Here is a 17,040-nt window from a genome sequence, read left to right as displayed (position 1 = left end):
TGGGTATGTCTAGACATGTGATGTCAGGGTACGAATGCGAGTACTCACATGTTGATGTGTGTATTGGCGAAGAATTTGCTTTGTCGATTCCCTCATGTATTATTGTCAGATGTAGGAAGGGATAGACATGTGTCACCGATACCCTTTTGCCTGAGGGAACCTTGTCACTACAAAGTGTCGCATTCTTTGGTTCATCTATGACTGAGACTCAAGCGAGTCAAAGCCGGTGTTCTGAGAATGCGTAAACGCTTTGTGAGCGAAGGAGTTACTCAACATGATTACCACTGCCCGATTGGGGAACACCAAGATAGAGATTGTCTGTGTATGGTCGGATTGGAATCTAGATCCAGTGTCGTTTTGGAAAGGTTTTGCAAAAATTTATTTTACATAAAATAATAGATTATTTATAATTATTTGAACAAAGTGTTTTATCGAGTTTTGCGGGACCCGATCAGATGTACAGACGCTCTTATATGGACATGTACTATGGATTGGGGTTTGACAGTACATGTGTACATGCCTTAGATTCCATAATGATGGTGTTGATTAGTGGGGGGGTTGTATATGATAAATTGTTATCATATAGTGAGTTATTTGAAATTTGCTATTTTAATTGGTTCTTTATTTAATTATTGGATATGGTGCTAATTGTAATGATCCATAAATATTAAATAAAGTAACTAATTAATATTTTCCCTATTAGATTCTGCTTCATCACCAAGTAAAGGACTTTGAGATAAACAGATAAAACTTATCTGAGATAAACAGATAAAGTTTATCTCAAATAAACAGATAAAGCCAATCAGGAGAGAGAGTGTCAGACTTTCACAGGGATTCTTCCCATCAGGGTTTTAGAAACCCATCTATAAATAGAAGCCAAAATGTAGGAGGGGTAGCAGGGCTTCCACGTTATCACTGCCACCCCCTCCCACGTTTTTGGCTCTCCCTCTCTCTCTTGTGATCTCTTCTTCTTGCTCTCTAGTTTTGAGAGCTAGGGTTTTAGAAACTCAGGTCTGGTTGGAGATACATTCGGATTGGCTTGGAGAACCTTGGTAGCACCATTGGAGGTTCAGATCTGTTTGCTTGGAGTGCTTCTTGGAGGAAGAACAACTGTCTATTGGAGGAGCAACACTTGAGGCTCACCAGGTTAGTGATATTCTGTTAATTTCTTTTGATTGTTATTAATTTTTAATATTCATGGGATGCGAAAGAAACCCGAATCAATTTATTTTCGCTGTGCATTCGGACATGGGATGGATCCCTCCCTCCATGTGATGGAACGGAGATGTTTGTTTTATTTATGTTGGGATCCCATAATTATGGCGAACATGAAATAATGAATTTAGGGTGCACCAGGGTTTCATGGGCAACCATGTAAAACCCTAAAAATTTAAATAGGGGTACCCATGGCTTCCCATGGATTAGCCCCAGGGTGCAAAACCTTAATTTTCAGTATATTGATTTTGCAGGGGTGTAAAACCCTAATTGGTTTATAATCGGTTTGCTTTGGTGAATCGTTCTGATCCCATGGTTTGTAGTTTTGGCCTACAGTTTCTTAGTTGGACCCCCGAGGAAGGGCCTCTTGTCAGGCGTGGGATCAAATTTTTAGATGGAATACTTGTGCTCACACTCCAAATTTAAGCTCAAGCGGAGATGGTCATCAACCAAAATAAAGCTTGGAAAATCCAAGGATACCAAGAGGATGCCTTTGATGTACAGGGGGTGGTTATTTGATTAAATGCCAACCCAAACAATACTTTTTTTATCCAAGGGTTGGAGTAGATGGATGTGGGTCATTTAGGAACACCTTTTAAGTAAGGGAAAATTCCTCCTGTTTTATGCGTGAAAGCTCACTCCGATGTTTTATGCCAACCCAAACAATACTTTGTTTGTCCAACGGTTGGAGTAGATTCACTAAAGTCTAGGAATCTAAAATGTAGATGTAATAGAAGAGCAGTAATCAAGATATTAGAGTCTATAACATAATAAGAACAGACTCAACTATTCCTATCAAGATAACAAATGTGGGTACTTCTCCGGGTATTTGTCCATGGATGAGCCAAGAGAATTGTCTCGAACCACCAAAAACAATCCCATGATTGGTGTAGGACGGCGTCAGCCCTTGAGGCTGCCTCACTACTGTGACTTAGATGTAAGTTGCCTTTATCTTCTTAAGGCTCACTGGTGCTGGTATATGACGGTGTCAGCCCTTGAGGCTGCCATTGCAAAAACAAGTCTTTCATCCAGGTAGGTCTAAAGTTATGGGCTGGGAAGGTGTTAGGCACCCAGTTTTACTATTTGCATCGTTTCTAATCTTACTAATCCTACTAACGATGATACATCATCTCAACAAAAATCATGTAAAAAGTAGCTCATAATCTTTCTTTTATCAGAAGATTAATCAAGAGAAATGGATACTTTCCATCTAAAGACCACCAGTTACTAATCTTTATGTACCGGAGTAAAGTTGAATTGAATCATAGAAGCCCCCCTACACGTAGGCAATATATCTGGAATTCACAAGGATATGGACATCACCATGGATTCTGGTTCAATAGGAGATTTACAACTTATTTTATACGAAAAATGTGCAAGAAATTCATGTCAAGTTGGAAAAAAAAATTAATCCTATCCAACAGTGAGGGCAGCTAGAAACTCGTCAAAATGTACAAAACAACAATGCCAAGATATTTTAAATTCCAAGTACATGAACAAACAAGCTATACTTAATGAACATTTCTAAATTTCAAAAATGGGAATTTCAAGCATATATTAAAGGGACGGGCTAGGTCGGACTTGTAATCGGTCTGTCTGGTCGTGCATCCGACGAACTAGTACCCCACACCAAGAACGATCTATTATTAAAAAGTGTCAAGTGTAAGCCCGATACGTTTAATAATCAGGCCGATCTAGGTTGGGCTTTAACTGGTCGGGCTTGCCTAGCCGGGCCTAGAATTGACACCCTAACTTGGGCTGAGCTAGGAGGACTCAGGGTTAAGTTAGGGTTTAAAAAAATTGTCAACGTAACCTCTATCATATCTTTTTTTCTTTTTGGTAGAAAAGTCATCCATTGCATAGATCGGAACAAACTCCTGAAACATCATCTTCAGACAAACAGGGATTGGAGTTGGGCCAAACAATCCTTTTCGAAACAGATAGGGCCCTCCTGGAAAGGCAATCTGCTACTGAGTTAGCAGACCTTGAAACATAAGAGAAATTACACTCATCTAAATAAGACGAAAGATGTCTTATATCAGCAAAAATGGGAAACACTGCTAGCCCTGGTCTTTTTGCTGGATCCCGCAGGTAGGAGATCACCTCTAGATTATTACTCTACACAGTGACAGAGTAGACTCCTTCTGATATGGCCTCCAATAAACCCTCACGGATCCCCACGGCTTCACCTACAAGCACCTCATCGGAAACTACTCCTCGCCAAATGATCATGTATAGGAAAACAAAGACCACTTCTATTATTCCTGGGGTCGTAGGAAGCATCACAATTTAGTTTAAACACAGCAGGTGAGGAGGGAAGCCATGTCACACTAATCGGTTCTCCATCTGATGCTACTTATCGTTGTGTGAGCTGATTTTCTACCTCCTGGAATTCATGACAAGCATGCTTAGCCGCCTGAACCACCGACCTTCCAATCTCGTTTACCAAATAGTGACTCATTCTGTGCACACCAGAGAGACCAAAAAACAAAACAATATTTTGCAGTTACCTCCTTGTAGAAAGCTTTCCCTTGCATGGATAAAGTCGACCATCCTTATAGAACTTGGAAAAGTTTAATTTCACTTCCTGGTTTAATAAGCCTCGTGAGCTTATGGCTGAACCAAATCGCACGCGCAAAGGGATAGTGTAGCAGAATATGATCAACTGTTTCCTCCTGTGCACCACACCTACGACATTGGGTCTCAACTGGTACTTGTCGCTAGTGCAAGGCTGCTGCTAATGCTAATCCTCCAGCACAAGCCCTCCAAAGTAGTGTCCTTATCTTCGGTAAAGTGTGGCTCCAACAAATAGCTTTCCAGACCATACTTGGAACCACATCCCAAACATGTGATGTGGTGGTGGAGGCTTTGGCAGCTTCCTGCTTCACCAATTGGTTAGAGAGCAAGTGATAAGAACTCTTAACCGAATATTGGCCATTTTTTGCTGCCCCTGCCCCCCCCCCCCCCCCCACACACACACACCTGCCATCGTCTCCAGGAAATAAGCTTAGCTATAACTTGTTTATGGCTGCTTTGTCACTAGGACAAAAATACTTTGTAAGGACATCCTCCTTCCAACATCTAGTATCTTGATCAATCAATTCAGCTACAAGCTGAGGCGGATCCTCCTCCAAAGGTGGGTATGCGGACAAAAGTTTGGCAAATGTGGGATCCACTTATCACTCCAGATCTTAATATTATTTCCCATGCCAATCTTCCACACCAGCCCTTCCTTTAGCACTTTACGACCTTCTAATAAACTTCTCGAAGCCCATGATGGGTTTGATCCAAGATTTGCAGATATGAACTCTTTCTTTGGTGTTGTAATATGGGTCCAAGGGTAAATCTATCCATGGGAGTATTCTTGTATGTGGGTTTTAGTCCCACATTGCTTAGTCATATTTTTGTCATATGATTTCAATATTATAAATAAAGGTTGGGCTGTGATCACATTGATCAAGCGAGTATTCACGGAATTCCACTTGGCATCAGAGCAAAAAATATTCCAGGGATATGGGAAGTAAATTTTTTTCGTTTTTTTCTCTCTTTTTCTTTTCCTGTTCCGCCATTCTGCCCTAAAACCACCCACCGCTAGCCCCTCCACCACTTCCGCCACCTACTGCCAGTCCCTCCACACTTTTGCCAGCCACCAGCACCCACTGCTAGCCACCACCAACCCTCCACCGCCTCCGCCAACCACCGCCGAACCCCGTCGGCCCTCTCCCTTTCTCCCGCTACCTCCGTAGGTCCCTCCCTCCTTTTTCCGCCACCTCTACACACCTCGGGAGGGCTTCCACCTTGTTCGATTTTTTTTTCCATCCCTTGGTGGTGAGTTGACTCCCACCAGGGGTTAGTTTTTCCCCTATACATGTTTTGATTTTTTTGGGGATTTGTCTCTGCCTATTTTTCTCCAGCCACCATGCCTGACGAGTCTGAGATCATGACTGCTTCGACTGGTTCTGATGATTCCAACTAGCGGGACTTTGTTCCCTTTTCGGTGAATCCTATAAAGTTGAATGGCAGCAATTATCTTCTGTGGTCTCGTTCCTGTTTATTTGCTATTGGTTCCCGTGGGCTCTCTGGTTATATCACAGACACTAAGGTTAGGCCTACAGAGGCTGGATCGGCTCAGGATCGATGGATGAATTTTAATTTTTTGGTGATGTCCTATTTGGTTAATTCCATGGACCAGACCATTGCTGGTCGTTATCTGTTCCTTGACACCGCTGTAAAAACTTGGAAGATTGCTCATGACACATACTCTCAGGTTGGGAATGCAGCCCAATGCTATGAACTCCGTCAGAAGCTCCATACTACCAAGCAGCTGGAGTTGTCTCTGTCCCAATATTACAATACCATGTGCACCCTATGGCAGGAATTGGATTTTTTGGGCACATAAGGCTACCACAGATGTTGACGTGACGGCCTTCAGGAAGTGGGAGGATGGTCTACGGCTGTTTGATTTTTTGGCTGGCCTCAACATTGAATTTGATAATATCAAGTCCAATATTTTAAATCGAGATCCTCTTCTCTCTTTGGAGCAGGCCTATGCCATACTTTCAGTTGAGGACACGAGGTGCACTGCCATGGTTCATCCTGTCACTCAGGAACGGTCAGCCCTTGTTTCTGGTTCTCAATCTTCCCGTGGAAATTCCTCTTGTCCTCCTACTGATCGACCATCTAGTGATCGCCCACCTATTAAATGCGATCATTGTGGGAAGGACTGGCACACTAAGGACCGATGTTGGAAGCTTCATGGTCGTCCTGTGGATACTCGTGGGCGTGGAAGGGGGGTTCCAATCGGCCTAGTTCCTCTCGTGCTAATTAGGTTGCCACTGAAGATCCATCTGAGCAGTCTCTTTCCTCTATGATGGCTGAGTTGCACAATCTGCGGGATATGATGAATCACTTGGACACATCTTCTTTGGCATCTGTATCTCCTTCCATGGCGGCTTCGGATTTGTCTCTACCTGCTCCTTCCAGTGCACCTTCTTCCATAGGTATTTCTTTTGGTGGGAATTACACCTCGGTCATGCCTGACTCTTGGGTTATTGGCTCAGGAGCAACTGACCATATGACAGGTTCTTCCTCTGTTTTTACCACATATACTCCTCTTTCAGGCTAGTCAAAGGTTCGGGTTGTTAATGGGTCTCTTTCTTCTATTTCTTGGAAGGGATCCGTTCAGTGCTCCTCCTCTCTCACTCTTTCCTCTGTTTTACATGTTCCTAAGTTTACTACTAACTTGCTGTCCATTAGTAGTCTGACTAAGGATTTGAACTGCAAAGTAATATTTTTTCCAACTCATTGTTTATTTCAGGATTTGGAAACGGACAGTACGATTGCATGTGGTAAGGTGGTTGGTGGTCTGTACGTGCTTGAAAGTTCCCAGACAGCATTGACATCATAGCCGACATCTTCTAGTTTTGATTCTGCATTGCTTGAGTTAAATAATTGGCATCGTCGTTTGGGTCATCCCCCGATTGGGGTTTTATATACTTTATTTCCTAGTCTGGTAAAACAATGTAATAAACACAACTTTTCTTGTGATGATTGCACTTTGGCAAAGCAAACTCGGAGTATTTTTCCTATTTCAGACAATAGAAGTTTGACTCCTTTTGGTTTAATTCATTCTGATGTTTGGGGCCCTGCCGGTGTGTTTCTACCTCTGGGTTTCGATGGTTTGTCACATTTATCGATTGTTTTAGCCGGATGACTTGGGTATATTTGATGCATAGCAAGAGTGATGTGTTCAATTGTTTTATGTTATTCCACAAAATGGTCCAGACCCAGTTCGATGTTAAGGTGAAGATTCTTCGCTCATATAATGGTAAGGAATATATGGATGGTGCTTTCCGTTCCTATGTGGATGGCCTTGGGATCATGCACCAGACTTCTTTTGTTGACACTCCCGCTCAAAATGGAGTGGCTGAACGCAAGAATAGACATCTACTGGAGGTAGCTCGTTCCCTTATGTTCACCATGTCTGTCCCTCCTCGTTTCTAGGGTGATGCCATGCTTATAGCTACTTACCTCATCAATCGACTTCCATCTCGTGTCTTGGGTGACCACTGTCCATTGGAGATGTTGGTTAGCAAATCCACTTTTGTGGTACCCCCAAAAGTGTTTGGTTGTGTTGTGTTTGCACGAAATCACCACGTCCATGGTAAGCTTGATCCCAGAGGATTACGGTGCATTTTTCTTGGTTACTCATCGATTCAGAAGGGCTATAAATGCTACCATCCTCCTACCAGAAAGGTGTTGGTTACTATGGATGTTGTCTTTCGGGAGTCAGAGGCTTACTTTGCACCGTCGGTACCTCTGCAGGGGGAGACACAAAGTAATGAAGAGGTCCCGCTGAGTGCTCCTTTAGATGTTGAGATACCAACCATTGAAGATGTTTCTATTGAACTAGAGGATGGAGTTACAGGTCAAGAACAAGAAGTGGGACAGATTGAGCAACAGATGTAGGGGGAGAGACTTGTGAAACAGAAATACACTCGGGGAACTGATTTTCCTAAAGATGGTCCTCGGTACAAAGAGAAAGAAACCACCACTGCTGCACCAGCTACGCAATCGGCATCTGTTCCTACTCCAAATCTTCCTCCTAGTCATACTTCGGGTAAGCCCCCTCTTGATCCTAGTCTTGATTTACCCATTGCTGTTCGAAAACAAAAAAGAAGTTGCACTCAGCATCCTATCTCAAACTTTGTGTCCTACAACTCTTTAACTCTTGCCTTTCATGCTTTCATATCCTCTTTGTCCTCTGTCTCTATACCTAACACTTGACAGGAAGCAATAGCCGAACCAAAATGGAAGGAGGCAATGAATGAAGAAATGCTTGCCCTTGCGAAAAATCAGACTTGGGATTTGGTAAGTTCTCCACATGGGAAGAGGCCTGTTAGTTGTAAATGGGTCTTTATTGTGAAGAACAAGGCTGATGGTTCTGTGGAGAGATACAAGGCGAGATTAGTCGCTAAAGGGTTCACTCAAACCCAAGGAATCGATTATCAAGAGACTTTTGCTCCTGTAGTGAAGATGAATACTGTACGGGTCATCATTTTTTGTGCTGTAAATCAAGGATGGGAACTTCAACAACTCAATGTGAAGAATGCCTTCCTACATGGAGACTTGGAAGAAGATGTCTACATGGAGGTACCCCCGAGTTTTACCTCTTTAGAGACTCAAGGGAAAGTGTGCAAGTTAAAGAAGGCCCTGTATGGTCTGAAGCAATCCCCAAGGGCTTGGTTTGGCCGATTCCACAAGGCTATGATCGCATATGGGTATAAGCAAAGTAATGCAGACCACACATTGTTTGTTAAGAGAGTGGGACAGCAAGTTACCCTTTTGATTGTCTATGTTAATGACATAGTAATTACAGGCAGTGATGCACATGAGATTCAGAAGCTTAAAGCTTATTTAGGCATGAAGTTTGAAGTCAAGGATTTGGGCAAATTGAAGTACTTTCTAGGGATTGAGGTTGCCTATTCAGCTAAGGGCATATCTCTCTCTCAAAGGAAATATACCTTGGATTTATTGAAAGAAACAGGGATGCTTGGGTGTAAACCAACAGCTACCCCTCTGGAGCCCAATACACATTTGAAGAATAAGGAAGGTGAGCCAGTGGACAAAGGAAGCTATCAGAGGTTAGTGGGTCGATTGATTTACCTCTCACATACCCAGCCAGACATCACCTTTGCTATAAGCCTTGTCAGCCAATACATGCATGATCCTCACTCTTCTCACTTGGAAGCAGCATACAGAATTCTCCGTTACCTCAAGTCAGCTCTGGGAAAAGGAGTATTGTTCTCTCCACACGGCCATCTCCGGATAGAGGCGTACACTGATGCAGATTGGGCTGGCAGTCCTGATGATAGGAAGTCCACATCTGGATATTGCACGGAGGTAATCTAACTACTTGGAGAAGCAAAAAATAAGCTGTTGTGGCTCGATCTAGTGCTGAAGCTGAATTCCGAGCTATGGCACAGGGTATTTGTGAGCTCCTTTGGCTCAAGGGGCTTCTTCAAGACTTGGGGATGAGTGCTGATCTTCCTATGCGACTCTATTGTGACAGCAAGTCAGCAATCAACATTGCTCACAACCCAGTCCAACATAATCGGACCAAACATGTTGAGATTGACCGGTACTTCATCAAAGAGAAGCTGGAACAAGGAATTATTTGTATTCCATTTATTCAGTCTAGTAAACAGTTGGCTGATATCCTTACCAAAGGAATCAGTACAAAATTGTTCTTTCCTACTGTTAGCAAGTTGGGCATGTTTGATATGTATGCACCAACTTGAGGGGGAGTGTTGTAATATGGGTCCAAGGTAAATCTGTCCATGGGAGTATTCTTGTATGTGGATTTTAGTCCCACATTGCTTAGTTATATTTTTGTCATATGATTTCAATATTATAAATAAAGGTTGGGCTGTGATCACATTGATCAAGCAAGTATTCATGGAATTCCACATTTGGAAAATATATGGCTTTAATAAATTTACCCCACATTGAATCCGGGTCATTCCGTAATCTCCATGCCATCCTAGAGTAAGGCTTGATTATGCAAACTTGGATTTCTAAAACCCAAACCACCATTCTCCTTTGATCTACATAGACGTCTCCAGGAGATCCAGTGTATTTTCTTCTTGTCCAACCCATCTCCCCAAAATAAATTAACCGCCTCTTTATGCATCCTTAAGTGGTGTGAAGAAAGAAGTTTAAAATGGTAACAAGTATAGTTCCACGTTGAGAAGGTCAACAACTTGAGCATAATTTCCTTTCCTACATGTGAAAGTAGTCGGTTCTTCCATCCTAAGAAACACCTTTCAACCTTATCAGATAGGTCTTTAAAGAGAGCAGCCTTGGAAATACCAAACTCTATAGGTAAGCCAAGATACTTAGTAGGGCCTTTGCCTTAAGCAACCTTGAGAATGAGTGAAAACCACCGCTTGAATCGTCCTTCTACGTTTGGGCTGAAAGAGAGTGAAGATTTCTTATAGTTGATCGCTTGACCACTTGCCTTACAGTACACTTCAAAGAAGTCTTTAAGATGAACTTCTGATAGCTTCATCTCAGAAAAAAGGAGGTGTGTAATTGGTTCAGTGCGGTTCCTTACCCTGACTCCTTTTATGAGGCCAGCACGCTCCGATTGTGATATTACTGCAGTCAGAGCTTGTGAACACAGAATAAAGAGTGCAGGTGAGAGGGGGTCACCCTATCGGATTCCCCTTGAAGGGATTACTTCACCGCTAACCGCACCATTAATCACCAACTTGTATGTAATAGATTTCAGGCAGGCTAACACCATTCGAACCCATTGATTGCAGAAACCAAACCTGTGAAGCAGCACGTCCAGGAACTCCCACTCGACACGATCATATGTCTTCTTTATGTCTAGCTTTAAAGCTAGAAAATTCTGCTTGCCTTTCTTCTTGTGGTTGATGTAATTGAACAGCTCGTGTGCCATAAGAATATTATCTAAAATAGAATGCGCAGGTACAAAGGCCGATTGTGTAGGCGACACCAATAGATCCAACACCTCCTTCAATCTTGTGGCCATTATTTTTGTTATAATCACCACTACAGAACACAATCAAATAGGTCTGTATTGATTGACACTGACAGGGTTAGAAACTTTTGGGATTAAGCATTATAATGTTGCATTACATTCAGGGGAAACTTCTGATAAAAAAATTACAAACAAAAGAATAGAGATCTGGATGAGTAAAATCCCAGTATTTTTGAAAAAAATGTTGGGGGCAAGCCGTCAAGTCTAGGAGCTTTCAGGGGTGCCATACAATATAAAGCTTATTTCATCTCCTCAATAGTAGGAATTGCACACAAATTAGAATTCATATCAGATGCTACCTGTGGCTGATAGTAGCCATCACCCGTTGGAGAGCCGTGTGGTCCAAATCCTCTGTCTGGTAAATATCTTGGTAGTAGTCGATCATAATCTTGTACACCTCAGCCTCATCTTGCGTTTAGGTACCACTGGGATTCTTAAGTTTAAGAATCCTATTATGACTACGCCTCTGCACCGTAGTCAAATGAAAGAAATGGGTGTTTCGGTCTCCTTGTTGAAGCCAACTAACCCTTGACTTTTGCCTCCATAGCTCCTCCTCCCTCTCTAGATCTTCATTGAGAAGCATTGTTAATTCCATCTCCCTTTCCTGGTTAGCATCTGAGACCGCCCCTTCTTGCACCAAAGCCAATTCCTGCTGCAAGTTCTTAATCTTCGTTTAAATGTGCCCAAAGACCTCCCAGTTCCACCGCCTAAAGACTGGTTGGATCTTTTTCATTTTGTGATGCACACACAAGGAAGGCCATCACTGTCAACAGATGGAGACCAAGCACGTAGAGCAGTCTACCTGCTCCCCGGGTGCCTGAACCATGCTGACTCAAACCTGAATGGACGTTGCCCCTTAAAATGTTCTCCCTTTGTGTCAATGACAAGTGGGGTATGATCTGAGTTCATTGCCAGTCAGACAAGGACTGTAGCATCAAGGAAACTCGTCCTCCATGAAACATTAGATAAAGCTCTATCAAGCTTAATCCTAATGTTTTTTTTGACCCCTACGCCTATTACTCCAAGTAAACATTGGCCCATGCGTTCCAATATCCTCCAATTCACAAGTCTGAATCATCTCACGAAACTGTTCAATATCCATTTTCGTAGATTGATATCCACCCTCCTTTTCATGCCATGCGAGAAAGGAATCCAAGTCGCCACAACATACCCAGTCAATGTTTCTACCACTCCCCAGTTAAACAATCTTGTCCCACACAGCTTGTCGTTGAGTTCTCACTAGGTTTCCATAGAATGAGGCCACGAAAAAATTTAGGCCATTCTAATCAATCACATGTTGATCTGAAAACAAGATATCCACCTTAATGTTATTCCAGCAAAACAAAGCCAGACCACCCGATGCCCTTATTGAGTCCACAGAAAAACAAACATGCATACTAAGCCATCTACGTATGCGATCAATTCTATCTTTCACACTTTTAGTTTTGATCAAGAAAATAATTTCTGGATTCTCAGTACGGGAGAGATGCAGCAAAGTTCGAATTGTGGGGGGTCTCCCCAAAGCCCGATAATTCCAAACTTATTATTTTCATAAGTTCCCGTGGAGCTGTTCCTCCCCAGCTTCCACGGGTTTTATCAATAAAAAATGCTCCTTGGTTTGGGATGCTGATTCACTAGTAGTACCTTGATCTTGATCTTCAAGCTCAATCCGAAGTCTCTTTCGTTTTCTTTACTAGGAGAAAGGGCCATAGGCTCATCCTTGATAGTACAAGGGAAAACATAATTCGAGGTTTCCATGGTAGAAGGTAGAATACTTAAGAGACACCTCTTGTGGCATTTGGATGGGCGGGTGGGTCTGGTTTGTTGGTTCTTGGCTGGGTTGACCCATTAGTGGAGGTTGGTTAGGGCGACATTGGTTCTCAGATTGGTTAAGAGTCGCGGCCGAAAGATGGGGGAGTAAGGTCATGAGTAGGTTAGACACATCAGGGTGGTGGATGATAGGGCTATTTTGTAGGATTTGTGAGATGTTTAGGTTGGTAGAGTGGGATAGGGAGTTGAATAACGGTTAGGATCAATATGTGATTGAGTGGAATACGGGTGTGGTTGGTAGTTAGCAGAAGTGGTAATGGGATATTAGGATAGTGCCTGGTTTGGGATAGTGGGACTAGAAGAGGTTATGCCACGTTTTCCTGAAGCCACATTGGATTGTGGAGCTCTAGTAACTGTCCTTTCGTCGTTCCCAGCATCAGTGGAAGACTACCGGATCCCTGGACTTGGAGCTAAGCAAATGAGGAGCATACCAAAGTTAGGAACCGTTGAAGCATTCTGCTGCTCTGCTGTTTGTACCTTGTTAGTAGCCCCATGGATCATCAGAGAAGGCATGCTATCGAGTTGCCTGGCATCTGGCATAGAGGCACATGTTTGTGAACCAAAACAAAATGGTGGAAAAGCAGGGCAAGTAGAAGCATTCAAACATTCATGATGAGCACAGTGGTTGTTCTTAGCATCATACAAACCAACACACCTTTTAACTTCATGATCAAACAACCCACAATAGTAACAGAAATTCGGTAACCTTTCATACTTCAGAACCACTATTGCCTTGCTCCCTGATCTTCTCTTAATTGTAATGGAGGGACGAAGAGGTTTAAGGATATTCAAGCGCACCTTGGCCCATATATATCGAACTTGTGTCCCAAATCGAACTCCTTGAAAAAGAATGACCTGCATCGGGTCGCCTAGTTTGGCGGCAAGTTGTGAGGCAACCTCCAAAGTAAACAACTCCATTGGGACCTCATAAATTTGAATCCAAAATTTTGTGAAAAGGAACTCCCATTCTTCTTCAGCGTTCCATTTTTCCAGAATCATCAAGTTACCCGTACTGACCAAGGGCCCTCCTCAAGGACGTTGGTGATGTCCGAGAAATGTTGAAACTAGAAGACGTGTAGTAATGATAGGAAACCTTGGGTTCCATGCATTCATAAGAGCTTCAGATACGGCTTGTCGTCAGTATGGCTTGCATGCTATTATCTGACCTACCAAGCATAACTCTCCATTCATATCCAAACAATCTTCTATGTCACCTTCCAATGAGAGAGAGTCGTCATCCTCTTCCACCTCCAACTATGCAGTTCAATCGGCAGAATCAGTAGAAGTTGAACCACCTTGAGCAAGAGCCATTGGAGGTGGTGAGGGTTGATGGGTAGGGTGGATAGGGTATGATATTGGAGGGCTGGAGGGACTAGGTTGTGGAAACGGGGGTGTAGTAATGGTTGATTGGCTCTGTGGGATATCGTGACGAGGAAGTGAAATCTTTTGGTTATTTCTGGTAGAGGGTGGAGGGGAGGGTTGATGAATGGTAGGAGGGACAGAGGAGTCCTGACCAACGGCTATGGGTGGGGCAGGAAGGCTCGGTGGTGGTTTAGTAGGATTACCGTTCATATTGCCGAAGATAGAAAACGGAGAAGAAGCACGCACTAGGCAGAGAGAGAGAGAGTTGGGCACACACAAAGGCAAAGATATCATTTTATACTCTCTCATTATCATATCACCCCAAGATGTTATCTACATTTCTAGAATTAGGGACTTAACATCTAACTTCCCTTAACTCATTTTAAGTTATGTTGTGATGGTCACCTAGTTAGGTTGTTATGATATCTTGCTCTCCAGGCTTAAGTTATGTTGTGATGGTCACCTAGTTAGCTTGTTATGATATCTTGCTCTCCAGGCTACTGGGACTATTTGTGATGATCTACCCACCATTATTTTGGTACATACTTCTAGTTTTTTATAGAATTATTTTTTTCATATAAAAAAAAAGGGAGAATGTTCTCTGTGCCGTAGCGCATGTTGGACCCAGGCACATGGGTAGCCCGTGCAAAGGGGTAGGGTGATCATTGTGCCCACCCCCATGTTCTTGGGCGCAGTCTGCACTGCGACATAGAGAACAGTGTCCCTAAAAAAAAATATATCACCTTAGATATGACCATAATTTTTTTTTGTCAGAATCCAATCTTTGCGTCGCGTCAGCAATAATGGAGGATAACTTAATCCTATTTGTAATAGTTTAAAACTATAGTTTAGTTTTAAAGTTTACAAACAGGCGGTAGAGGTTGTCCCACGCGACCATGAAAAGGACGAAGTTAGCCTTGCGTTACGTGTGATCTCCACCTACTCCCGACGATAACAACCATCGTATGATTCGTCATTGCTTGCAGTTTGCATATTCTCCTCAGATATTTGGTTCCTATTCCCAAATTTCCAAAGAGAAAGGAAGGAAAATTTAAAGCAAAAAAAAAGAAAAAAGAAAAAAATTGACACGACAACAAGTGGTCCTCGTTAGGGTGGGCTCCACATCTTCAACGGCTCAAACACCTTCTTCAGTTCTTCTGTTGTTTAATGAAAAAAAAATTGTTCTTTAATGTTAATCAGCCACTTGTTTCTTTAATCCCAAAAAAGAGCAATGTACATGTGGCTCCCTTGTAGTTTGGTTCAATTATAAGCAAACCCCCGTTGTTTGAACAATTATATGCATCTCTCCTAAACTATGGTGGGGCTTACAAATAACCCTAGTCCATTAAGTTGAAATCGTTAGTTGAAACCAAAAATCATAAATGATCATATTACCCTTCATTAGTATAGTTTTACCTTTTTACTCTTACATTACAAAACCCAACCCAAACCCATCTCCTCAACTGTCCATCATTCCAACCTCATCTTCCATCCACTTCTTTATTCTTCGGCGAGCTACGAGGAGCTCACTCTCCAATCCAACGATAGCATTATTCACCCACTGAAATGGGTTCGATGAAGGAGTGCATGGAGGGGTTCTATGAAGAAACAGTTACAGTTGCCGAAAGTGGGTTTCAGCTCTATCCCTCCAGCATCGAACCTATTTCAGCTCAAGCTCTTGAAATGTGCTCCCATAAGAAGGGTCTGGCAATTGGTTTTTTCAATCCAATGTTTTAGATTTGCCCAAAGTCATGCCATGTAGCAAAATCCTGGTGATGGAATTACACTACTATATTGTTGGGCTTGCTGCTGCAAATAGGATCTTTTCACAAATAAGATTTTACCTTCTCCATTCTAGATTGATAGATTCTAATTGGAAGTATGCTCAGAGGAATGAATTCAGATCCCCACAAGAATTAAGGAAAATTCTTGGTTTTGTAGCCAGAAATTACAGGATCTACTCTTAAGGTGTGATACTTAGGCACTTTAGCAAATGTGCCACCACCCTAGCAACGTCTACAAATTTTTTTACACTGCTGATATTGTTACTGCAATTTATTACTGTTGATACACCACCTGATCTAATCTCCGAAGTCCTGAGTTGACCTGCAAAATTGCACACGAGTCAATGCTAGCCGATATGGGCCGGCCGATTGAGCTCCGATGCCTAAATCAGATCGCGCACACACAGATAAATCAAGAACTTAAGAAGGCTGAACTTCCAAAAATCCTCCTTTTGAACTGTGACATACCTGGCTATTTATAGGTTCTGTGCCGCGGACCGTCATAGGCTTTCATTGATAGTAGATCCTTACTTCGGTCTAGGAAGTGTTCAGGTGGAGTCCTATTTGAATGGACACCTGTCTCGGGGGGTCATGCCGAACGCATGACCCTAGCTCACATGTTTAGCGCGATCTGGGTGGAGTGATTCTTTCTTCCCCGAAGCCTCCTCAATCCTTGGCCTCAGTATGCTTGGCTCGGTCGACACCTAACCGAGCACTTTTTGTGGCTGGCAGGATATGGACCGTCCTCGATATCAAGCCATTCCTAGGAATTTCAATTGGACCTTCCAACTCGGGCCGCCTTATTCGAGCATGGTTCGGATCGGTCTGGCCGATCCGTTCTTGAGGGACGACACGTGTCACCACATCACTGGTGGGGTGCCCATGGGTATATCATATGCCCCCCACTCGCCTAGTCCATTGATGGTCTGGGCATGTATGGTATGAACTTAGCCTCAGTCTGTTCTTTCCATCTTTTTGGCCGCTCTGAAGTGCGTCGAGCCATGCTTGGCTGGAGTTCTATCTATGCTATCGGCCTTGGGCTTTGCGCCTTCAACCAGCCACTTGTCGAGTCGTCATGATTATGCCTCGGGTAACCAGACCGTCGTCGAATCACGTTCGTCCATTGCGCCCTTTCTTGACCGTTGGATATCTGCGTCCCCCGGCTATAAATAGGAGAACAGTTGGGTCTCATTTTTCATCCACTGTTTGTTTTTAAAGGTCGCGCTGCTCTTTTGCTCGGTGATTTATAAGGTCGGTGCGGTGTCTTTCCTTCGACGAGGC

The sequence above is a fragment of the Telopea speciosissima genome, chromosome 8 (genome assembly GCF_018873765.1).
Source record: "Telopea speciosissima isolate NSW1024214 ecotype Mountain lineage chromosome 8, Tspe_v1, whole genome shotgun sequence".
In the NCBI taxonomy this organism is placed as follows: domain Eukaryota; kingdom Viridiplantae; phylum Streptophyta; class Magnoliopsida; order Proteales; family Proteaceae; genus Telopea; species Telopea speciosissima.
The sequence above is the reverse complement of the archived record's forward strand: the minus strand, read 5'-3'. Positions refer to the sequence as shown.